The sequence below is a fragment of the Zootermopsis nevadensis genome, unplaced genomic scaffold (genome assembly GCF_977971745.1).
Source record: "Zootermopsis nevadensis isolate Lab colony 2312 unplaced genomic scaffold, Znev_1.0 Znev_ptg000001l, whole genome shotgun sequence".
Taxonomy (NCBI): domain Eukaryota; kingdom Metazoa; phylum Arthropoda; class Insecta; order Blattodea; family Termopsidae; genus Zootermopsis; species Zootermopsis nevadensis.
In genome coordinates this window covers 17502638-17513084 of record NW_028259133.1, presented here as the reverse complement: position 1 = coordinate 17513084, position 10447 = coordinate 17502638, and the positions used below count along the sequence as shown (strand labels likewise).

General features: G+C 38.5%; 1 protein-coding gene across 5 annotated transcripts in view; it reads left to right on the top strand.

Moving 5' to 3' along the window:
- The window catches only part of IP3K2 (Inositol 1,4,5-triphosphate kinase 2), a 176410-nt gene that overhangs the window by 136249 nt on the left and 29714 nt on the right, over positions 1-10447 (top strand). The window lies entirely within an intron of this gene.

The window sequence follows — 10447 nt, the reverse complement described above, 5'->3', positions numbered from 1 at the left end:
TGGAGACCTTGACGCGAAGACACGAGTATCTGGCAGCACTTCTGTCCGTGTTAAATAATGCCAACAGGTTATTTGATGTCGCTAATTTTTGTGTAGCTTCAATCATTTCGAATAACTAGAAATGTTGAGCTATTTAAGAACTTCGGTTTTGATTAATGAATCTAAAAATTGTGTTCTTTTATTTAAACTTTTCGAAAATACGACTGTTCTTTGCGTCAATGAAATAATATGACAACGTTACAAAGATATTGGAAATTATAGTTGGTTGGTTAACTTTTTCTAGACTGCACGGCGTTACAACCATGTAAATAGTCATCTTTGCAAATTTACGATATGGAGGGAAATGTTAGAACACATTTGTTTATGTTTGAAAAAAAAATGTGTGAATTTAAATAAAATACGCGTTTTGGGCTGTCGTGTTGTTTGATTGAAGGCATACGACTCAGTGGGGTTCAGTGATTTGAATGCCTCAGACGCGCGTGGAAAGTGTAGAGTTACTGTATTATATTACTAAGCGGAAGACATGACGTAAGTTCTAAAGAAAATCGGTATCTAGGAAATAGAGACATTTTGAACATGAGCGGACGAAAAGTTCAAATTTTATAACCAGAGTTCGATTGTTAATAAGAACTATAAACATCGAGCCGGGTAGCTCTGTCAGTTTAGTGACTAGCTACAGGCTGGACGACTGGGGTTCGATCCCCGACGAGGGCAGAGGATTTTTCCTCTAGCCTCTGCGTCAAGACCGGCTCTGGGGTCCACCCAGCCTCCTATCCAATGGGTACAGGGGCCCTTTCCTGGGGGTAAAGCCGGCCGGGGCGTGATACTGACCATTCACCCCCATCTAGTGCCGAGGTCACGGATGAGTCGGAGCTTTACAATCTCTCCCCCCAAGCGACTTACATGGCGTGTAGCGGGACTGTTTTACTTTTATTAGAATCAAACTTGCAGCATTAAACGAACATTTTAGGTAACTGGGAAAAGTTAAGTTTTGTAGTGGATTGGTTTAAAGGTCTCTGTATATGCAGTAAATTATGCCGACGTGAATTTTGATGTTTCTTTGAGTAGAGTACACAGAGCGCAGAATTAAAGTTTCACCATAACGGCTAGAATGGTTTTACTGTCGATTGATTTCTGATAAATGATGAGTGGAACACTAGAGATGAAAGGCAGTTATTTGTACCCTGAAGTTTCCGAAAATATTAGACATCCACAGTGCGTTGTCCACACAGAGTAGCCGTCAAGGGACTTGCGTTATGGATCGCCCCGACTTTCCGGGAAGAACGTCCGACTATTCCGGCTGAGTCCGCGCTTACAAATGAAACTCCCTGTGTAATCTGTGTGTGAACAACATTGCGTTAACGAAGTGAAGTAATTATTCTCTGCAGCATCGTGACTGGTTGGAACATTGGTGATATCGGTAGTTTGTGCAGTTCGGGCGAAATAGTTCGTGGCTGAACAACAAAAGCGGACTGTTGCATGACGCAATGCCTGAGAACGACAACCTCCACCCTCGCCCGAACACGTTATGCCCTAACGGTGTGACTCCTGGTGAACGGATGTCGTCGTCACGTAGACAGCGGTTTGCCAGCAGTAACCCGCGGCTTCGCCGTGGATCCTCCTCCAGTTGGTCGCCTCCCCACCATCCCCAACTGCTCTCCCCAGGGTACGAACAGTACCAGAAATCTCTGCTCGAAGTTCCCTGTCCTCCTGACTACGGCGAAGCTTCCAGCGACGACCTCAGCTCAGAATGGGACTCGGACGCCCCTGACGCCTTCCCTGCTCCTTCAAAGGTAGTTCATATGCATTAAGTTAACCTTTTACATGTTGCAGGCGAGATATCTCGTTAATAAACACAGCCTGTTTCTGTAAATTTCTTCATATAGGTGACGGCATAGGCCTGCTTAATTGACATCGCTTGACAAAGCAAGACTAAATGTTATGGCTTTTCAAGAATGGAATGTTCTATTTGAAAAATAGAAACGAAAGTTGTGATTTTTTTTTCTTGAACTCTGCACAGAGACAGATATATATTTCTTTTCAAATAAAAAAACCCTAACATATTCTTGTTAGAGAAAAGTAACGCTAGAACCATTGTTCATATGCAACCCTGCTATTAGGTATTTGATATTCTTGTTCAAGAACGTCGGACAAACAAGTTTGCGCTGGCCAGACTTGTTCCAAATCGGGACATGATCACCGAACGAGCTTGCCAACCGCAAGGTTGCTCTCAGATGCAGAAAACATTATAGATATCAGAACATCTATCTAGGGGAATGAACATGGCAACCTTCGACCTTTTCGTGTACAGCAGCGACAGCGGCGAGCTGTTAAAGCGATTAGCCTGCGTCATGATCTCCTTATAACATGGTTACAAGATGAATGGGATTTCAAATGTCTGAAATTCTATGAGGCGTATCTGAAGTGTCAAGTTATTTGGAAATATGGGTAGCTGGAAGTGGCTTACAGCTAGTAAATGATTAACAATTTTGGTGTCATTATATGAATGGGGCAGTATTCGTTCATGAAAAGTCGAATGAAGAACCCTGCTCGGTTCTTTACAAAGGAAAAAGGGTGGGCCCACTGTTCGCAGTTCCTCAGCTGTTTCCTGATTGCAGTGCCGACAAAGTTCTTTAATTCTGCTTCTGTTGCTGACCTCAAAGTATTGGAATCTCGTCATTGCTCACTCCAACCACGTCACTTGTTGGCGAGTGTGTTTTCTGTGGACATTTATCGATAGATTAATCTTTTAAGGCTCGACGGTAACTATATGTACTACCTACTTTAACATTCACTAACGCAGAATTATGCCCAAAGAATGCACCTGTGCGTTTCCTATGTTCATCAGAATAATCACCAATTCATTTCCGGAATACCATTAATCAACTGATCTTTGTAATGAAAATGCGCTGTTTCCTTTGAGGTAGGAACTAAATTTTAAAGTTTTTTTTAGACGATGTCTCGCATGCAGCCCTCCCAATGTTAATATCAAAAATTTGTGCTAAAGGAGTCCCCCGTCCTATATTAATATAAAAATTGCATCATGCCGATTTTCCAGTGTTAAGATAAAATTTAAAAATTATGTTAAATGTTTAACACTCCAGTTCATACCTCAAACAAAACACAGCAATTCTTATTTATAAAAATCGATTTGTTCATGCTGTTTAAAGAAGTAATGCTTATTTGCAGTGAGAATCATACAAAAACTTTCAGTACAAAATGTAGACTTGATTTTAAAGCAGGTGGTTCGTAACTCGTGTAGTTAATAAGATAGTGCAATTGCGTCATATTGTGAATATTATAACAATTATTTATTTTAATCCATCTGATCACAATATAATTTTTTATTTAAAATTTCTTATAATTAAGATAATAAAATATCATTCATGTTCCATATCGATTGATCGATTTACATTTCGGAACATTTACACAACATGTTTCGGTTTTTATAAAACCATCATCAGGTGTAAAATATATGTAAGAACTTAAAACTCAATTATGATTTCTGTAGTTTTTTGGTGATGTTTCATTACGTTTGTTTTTCCATTTTTTGGCGAAGGTGTTGTTTTTCTTAAATGTTATTAGATGTACATATCGGCCTGTAAGTAAATGATTGAAAGAAACACTAAAGAATTTGAAAGAATTTATAAAAGAATTTAGAGAATAAAATGCAAAATATATAAATTATAGTTAGAAAGTACCAATAAAAAAGAAATAGAAATAAAAATAAAACATACCAAAGATGTAGGAGTGAGTGTCCTGATATGTCCAGAAGTACTAGTGTCTTCGTATAGGTGTGGGTCAATACTGACTGTGGTTGCTTGTGGAAGGAGTAAGTGAAAGGTGGCTGTCGGGGTTGGGGTTAATGATCTGTAGAGCATTGAAGATGGGGTTATTAAGGTGTATGTTATTATCATTTAGACAAATGTTTTGTTTAAATGTTTGTTGTATGTGATATTTTTCTATTGTATCTCTATGTTTTTTGTTTTGTACTATTTTTAATATGTCCATTGTTTCTGTTATTGTATTGTATGCGTGTCCGGTATTCAGAATATGTTATGCGTATGCGGAATTATCTTTGTTGTGTTTTATATTTGCGATGTGTTCTTTGTATCTGTGTGTGAAAGTACGACCCGTTTGACCTATATATGTTAAGGGGCAATCTTTACATTTTAATCTGTATATGCCTGGTAAGTTGTATTGATTATTTATATCTATTGGTGGTTTTTGTTTGAGAATGTTTTTTATTGTATTTTTTGTTTTTCAATCGATATGGAACATGAATGATATTTTATTATCTTAATTATAAGAAATTTTAAATAAAAAATTATATTTTGATCAGACGGATTAAAATAAATAATCGTGTAGTTAACTTGGACAAAAAAAGTGTTAAACATGCTCTTAGTATTAAAATCGTAAAGAACATTAAAGGACACTGTATGTCCCTTTATATTCACATTTAATTGTAAGGTTAAGGCATGTCTTATTTTTCAGATTTTAAGTTTCGAAACAAATGTTGGCGTAAGTCCTATGCGGCCTGAGAGTTTTCTCAAGAGAGACTCTCTTTGTGCCATTTCCTACAATTCATTCTGTGCACATCCTGCGCCAAACAGCCTACTGGGACGAGAATTTCAACGGGCATTGTCCTTAACAAAATAATTCTCAAGGATTTAGGCGAGGAAACTTGCTGACGAAACCATCGTAACTGAAAACTGGCCATCAACATGAAGTTACTTTTATAAAATTAAATAAATTTGTAGGTACGCTACCGTAAATATTCTAGCCATCTGTTGTTTCTCATTCTTCGTCACCTAGTTCCTTCTGCTTTGTTTCGTTGTCATCCACTTTCTTAACGATGGTCGGCTCTCTAAGGCTGTTGGCAGTTTTACCGACTTCAGACGCAACTTTGATCTCCGTTCATATTGTCTCAACACAAGACAGTCCATACTGTACATGAAACTCATAGAATGTTACCGATTTGTTGACAGACGGCTCAGCGTACAGAATAGACTATCGCTACACGGCATAAAAGGTAGATCTTATTAAGATATAAACTTTTATAATAACAAACTTGTTTAACGTTATCCATCTCCCTACTTTAATTAAAAACGACGTTTCGGGAAGTGGAATCTGTATCCGCCCTCAGGAGAAATCCCTCTGCGTTGGGCCCAATCGATAGCCTTGAGATATGGATTATATGTATCGATTGGGCACTATAGAATGGGTTTTGCCTGAGAAGGGAGACATTTCAGTCTCTTAAACATCGTTCTTAATTAAATTAGGACAAGAGATAACGTCGGAAAATTTGTTACTGTATCAAATACACCACCGTTATAATTCTTCAGATTTGCCGTGAAACGTTTGTTTAAATTATTTTTTGAGGCGGTGAATATTTAGCGAATCACATGTAACCTATTTAGGATGACGTATCTTAAGCTAACTGAGGTTGGCTTTGCAACGGTAGGTTTCTACCTGTAAAAAGAACTTCAAGGCTACTACGTAATCTGCAGATCGCAAAGAACGCATCAGGAGAATATCAAATACCCTGAATAAGAACATACATTTTCACACTTCATTTTTTCAAAACAATTCCTTATCAGATGATCTATTGTTATTTTGCCCTAGATTTTTTTTACAACACGTAAAGTTGTAAACAAAGTATTTTCAATGTTTATTTTACGCCATTTTGGTCTGTGACAGCGTTCCCATGTTGTAGCAACACACAGTAGATAGACACGTGTACTTGGCCCATTGCTGCCTGAAACCTTACTTGTCACTGCAAAAAACTGTTTTTTTTGGGGGGGGGAGCACCTGCTGTCTATACACGAGGCTACCCGCATGCACGCCCTCTGTCATGTTACTTGAAGTCACATGCTCACATCTGCGAAGTTTTATCCGAAATTGCATCCTCAAATGCTTTAAGCGACAGTCTTAATAATTTATTTTGTTACACATCACAATAATTTAGACAGTCGATGTGATAGACAACTGTTGGCAGCTTGTTTGTTTGGTTGGTCAATCATTTGCTGTTAAGGGATTTTGGGCCTTATGATGTATATGTTTATTACTTCAGATTTTTCCGTCATTCTCGATGGGCAATTGACAGGAATTTTATAATATTTACACCTAGAAAGTAGAAAATGTGAGGATGGCAGAGTAACCCTTTAAAGCCCACTGGTAACTATACTTACCACCCGCTTCAAAACACTGTGTTTTCCCCCACAGAGTGCATTTATGATATTCAGACGGTTTTCAGAATAACAAGCGATTATTTCATGAAACAGCATAAACAGATTGATCTTTCTAACGGAGACTTGTTGTGTTTTCTTTTCGGTACGGACTTGAATTTTTAAATATAATCTGTATATACATATACCCTTCGGCTTGAAACGTATATAGGGTACTTTTATAATCATGTTCAGAACCGGGGTTTCGCATAATAGTGTTGAACCTCCAGGTTCTGGTACCAGATATTTAGTACCTGAGAATTATTTTATTATGATCAGGTCGTGAATAATACGGTCAGCGCTCCGCTTACGTGAGTTGACTTTTCGATTTGGTGAGCAGAGATTCACAGCTGTTGTTTTTATTGGCAAACTTAATTTTTAAGATACAGCAGAAGACAAGAGTACTTCGACACCTCCACTACAGATGGGACTTGATAATAGATGTCACAATTTTCTAATCCGTTATTATTATTCTTATTACTTTATTGGTGTTGTGATAATAAATGGCTTCTACATAGTTGAAGTAATCACATCATATTTTATTTTCATGAAACCACTGACGAAATGGAGATAACGTCTACCTGAAGAAATTATGTAATACTAATTATTTTTTGCCTTGAGAATATTGCATTTCCGATGTTTTAAATATTAGTTACTGATAACACCGGTACTGTTTTATTGTTATGGCGCGTAATAGTTTATCGTAAGAAACATAAGAAACGTTGTGTGTCAGATATAAATTGTGTAAACATTGGCGCAAAGCTATTTTTGAACTATGGCGCTCGTATTTCAGGTAAACCACGAAGGATATGTTCACGCTTGTTCTGAGGGGAGTAAAATATCTAGAATGTACGGAAATCTGAAAAATGCAAGACGTATGAAGACGCCTGCCCTTTAGTCTGGTAGAAGTTTTCCGACGTTTCAGAGGTCCTTGTTGCCTCCGTCATCAGGGCGATGAGTGTTCTGTGGTGACTATGTGTACATACTTTGACATTTACTAACTCGTTGCCCGCGTATTTACGGGTATCATATGATTGTCAGAGTAAATAGTGATATTAACCAAAACAGCATTGACCGACCAATCGATTTTTGTGATGGTAACGTGTTTTGTTTCTTTGAGGTACTAAGTGAATTTTTAAATGTTGTTTAGACGAGCCTTGGTTTTTAAAGGGTTAAGTATTTCGTATGATGTTTTGTTCGGTCCTGAGGCGCCGTAGTGGCGAAAGATTATTTGTTCTTCCCATTAATATTAATCTTGTGCATTCAAGGGTTTGAGGTATAGTACAAACCCAAACTTCGCATTGACACACCTATTGGAAAATAACATATTTGCTTTCCATTTAAACCAAAGGCGACCAGCGCTAAAATTTCGTCATGTGAACTCAATGTTGGGTGTTGACCATAGTCTGCTGAAAATTTGTTTTTTACGACGTATGGAGAATTGGATCCAATCCCGTTTTGATGTGACTGTTTGTCATAAAACTGCCACTTTAACCTAAATTCCTAAACATCGTGTATATACGAGGCGCGTCCCAAAAGTAAGTTTCCCTGGGGCCGTTTACAGAAACAAAACACAATTTCATGGAAATATTTATTGCAACAGATACAGCAAGTGTCCAGCTATTTTTAAACATATTCGCCACCGGAATTGAGACATTTGTCATACCGTGGGACCAACCTTTGAATACCTGTGTCGTAGAAGTCTGCCGCCTGGGATTGGAACCACTGTGTGACAACCATCTCCGCCTCTCTGTCATTCTCAAAACGCTGACGCTGACCGGACAGGAATTTCTTGAGGTGTAGGAAAAGATGGAAATCACTGGGAGCGAGGTCCGGGCTGTAGGGTGGATGATTAAACACCTCCCAGCTGAACTCCTGCAGGAGACTTGCTGTCCGTCGAGCCGTGTGCGGCCTAGCGTTATCACTGACCGCACTTCACAGTCGGCGGGAGCTGGAATAAGAACCTCCATCTTCAACAGCTTCAACGATGCTACTGTGAGAACGCGGGAAGTACCGTTAGTGCATGCGCCATGCTACGTCATTGCTCTATCACGTACGCACAGTCGCTTCGCGCAATATAAGGTTTGCTAGCTGTAGGACGAGTGGGAAACTTACTTTTGGGACGCGCCTCGTAAAAAGGCTGTACTTTAGATAATGAGCGATGTCCAATATTGTGTTCTGTGTTTAATCAATCATCGCCAAAAATCTTCACAGAATCGCTAATATTTCGACCGATGTTCTCTTTTAGTTAGGTCTATACAAAGCTCCGAGTTACGGATGGAGCGTATTTACTGTTAGGGAAGACAGCTATTTAGTATCTTCAATTTACATATACATTATTCAGACAAGCATTGTCCAGTACAGTAAAATATACAAAGAGGTTCTTTACCTGGAATTTATGTTGCACATAATACAAATAGTGCAATGTTGTGCAGATGTTAGAGATTCTTGTCTTCTAGCTGTGTGGTCATTAGTGTCTGGTGCGAGTGTATAGATTGAAATTCAGCATAGAAAAGTATTGTATGCAGTTACAAGGCAAGAGTATATGTAAAACAACTGCACTAAGTAACTATCTTTGTAAGTGCAGCGTACTTGTAGAAAAGTTGAGAGTTTTTATTATTGTTGCGATGTGGTCGGATTGTTTTTATGTGGAACTGGGCCTCTGATTAGCACTTGTACATTCTCCAGATTATGTACAAGTAAATACGGAGTATCGGTGAAACGATATTGATGGAAGACACCCGAAGGACTGTAAGAAGCCGCGTGACTAATTTCTTGCTTGAGTTATGATACGATCAGAGCTGATAAATTGCTGTTGGGCAAGAGGTTTGCTGTTTTTATGGTAATGATACATAAAGGTTCATTATTACTTTCACAAGTGCCTTCTGTTGGACGCCATCTTGGGGTAGTTGGACGTCGTATCGCGCGTCTTCAGGTTGGAGGGAGGTGATGGTCTCCATACATGGGTGGGTTTCTGTTTGATGATAATATGCACAGTTATTAAAAGAGTCTGTGCGCTGTTTATTATTTGTAGTGTTCTGTCTGAGGACAGGTCCATATGAACAGGATCCTTCCATTCTTTTGTCGGACTGGGACCTGTTCATATACGTTCTTGGCAGATGATCCAGAAGTGGTTTGCCATTGCCTTCTTCTGTGTGTGAATGGAGTAATTGTTGGGATGCCACGGAGAAACCGGGGAATACCCCGGAGGAAAACTCCGTGTTGCCTAGACCACGGCCTTGCCCAACACAAGTTATAAATTCGGGCACCGCCGGGAATCGAACCCGAGACCCCAGGATTACAAGGCCAGCGTTCTAACCGCTAGACCACCGGCACAAGTGATTGAAGTAAACCTAACCAGATAACCTAACCTGACGAAAGAAATGAGAAAACTAATATAACGAAACAAAAAGATAATAATAAAAAATAAACCTAACCTCACCGAAACGTACCCAGCCTAATCCAACCCAATGAAACATATCCTGCCCTATCCTAACGGAAGTGATTCAAAATGACTGCAATGTATTCAAATTAACTTAATCGAATTAAACTGGAATGAAATGGGTTGAGAATGATTAAAGTGTATTAAATGGATTGAGTTGGATTTACATGTATTTAAACGGATGGAAAGTGATTGCAATGGATTGAATGTGACTGAAAGTGATTGAAGTGGATTAAATAGACTTAATTGGATTGAAATTGATTATAAGTGACTGAAAGACTGATGTTTCCAAGTAAGAGTGTATAACAGCTTTTGTGTGGGACTGCGTAACAACAATATGGATAGTATTGAACATCCATTGTGTGCAGGAAGATTTAAACATTTTACAGAAAAGCATTATTAATTTATTTGAATAAAATATTATATTTGGAAGAGAAGTATTTGGTTTAAACTTCTTCCCAGGAGTTTTGTTTTGAATATTACAGGTTATGAATATCCTAATGCAGTTTGTATGAGTGTTAATCGTTTCAGAAGACACCACAGAAAGCCAGTGTTCATCTCGATATATTATTTCGTGTAATGCCGCCAACTTGGATTGTTCACAGTGGCTACGTAGAGGTTGAAACTAATTACGACCTCTCATTAAGTAGTCCTTACGTTGAATGTGTTATGGTATTCCATATTAGGAAGAACTTCTTATTGAGAGGGTTGTATCAGCATTATGAATCAAATACTGCTTACTGTAACTGGTAATAATAATGTTCAGTAACCTGAACAA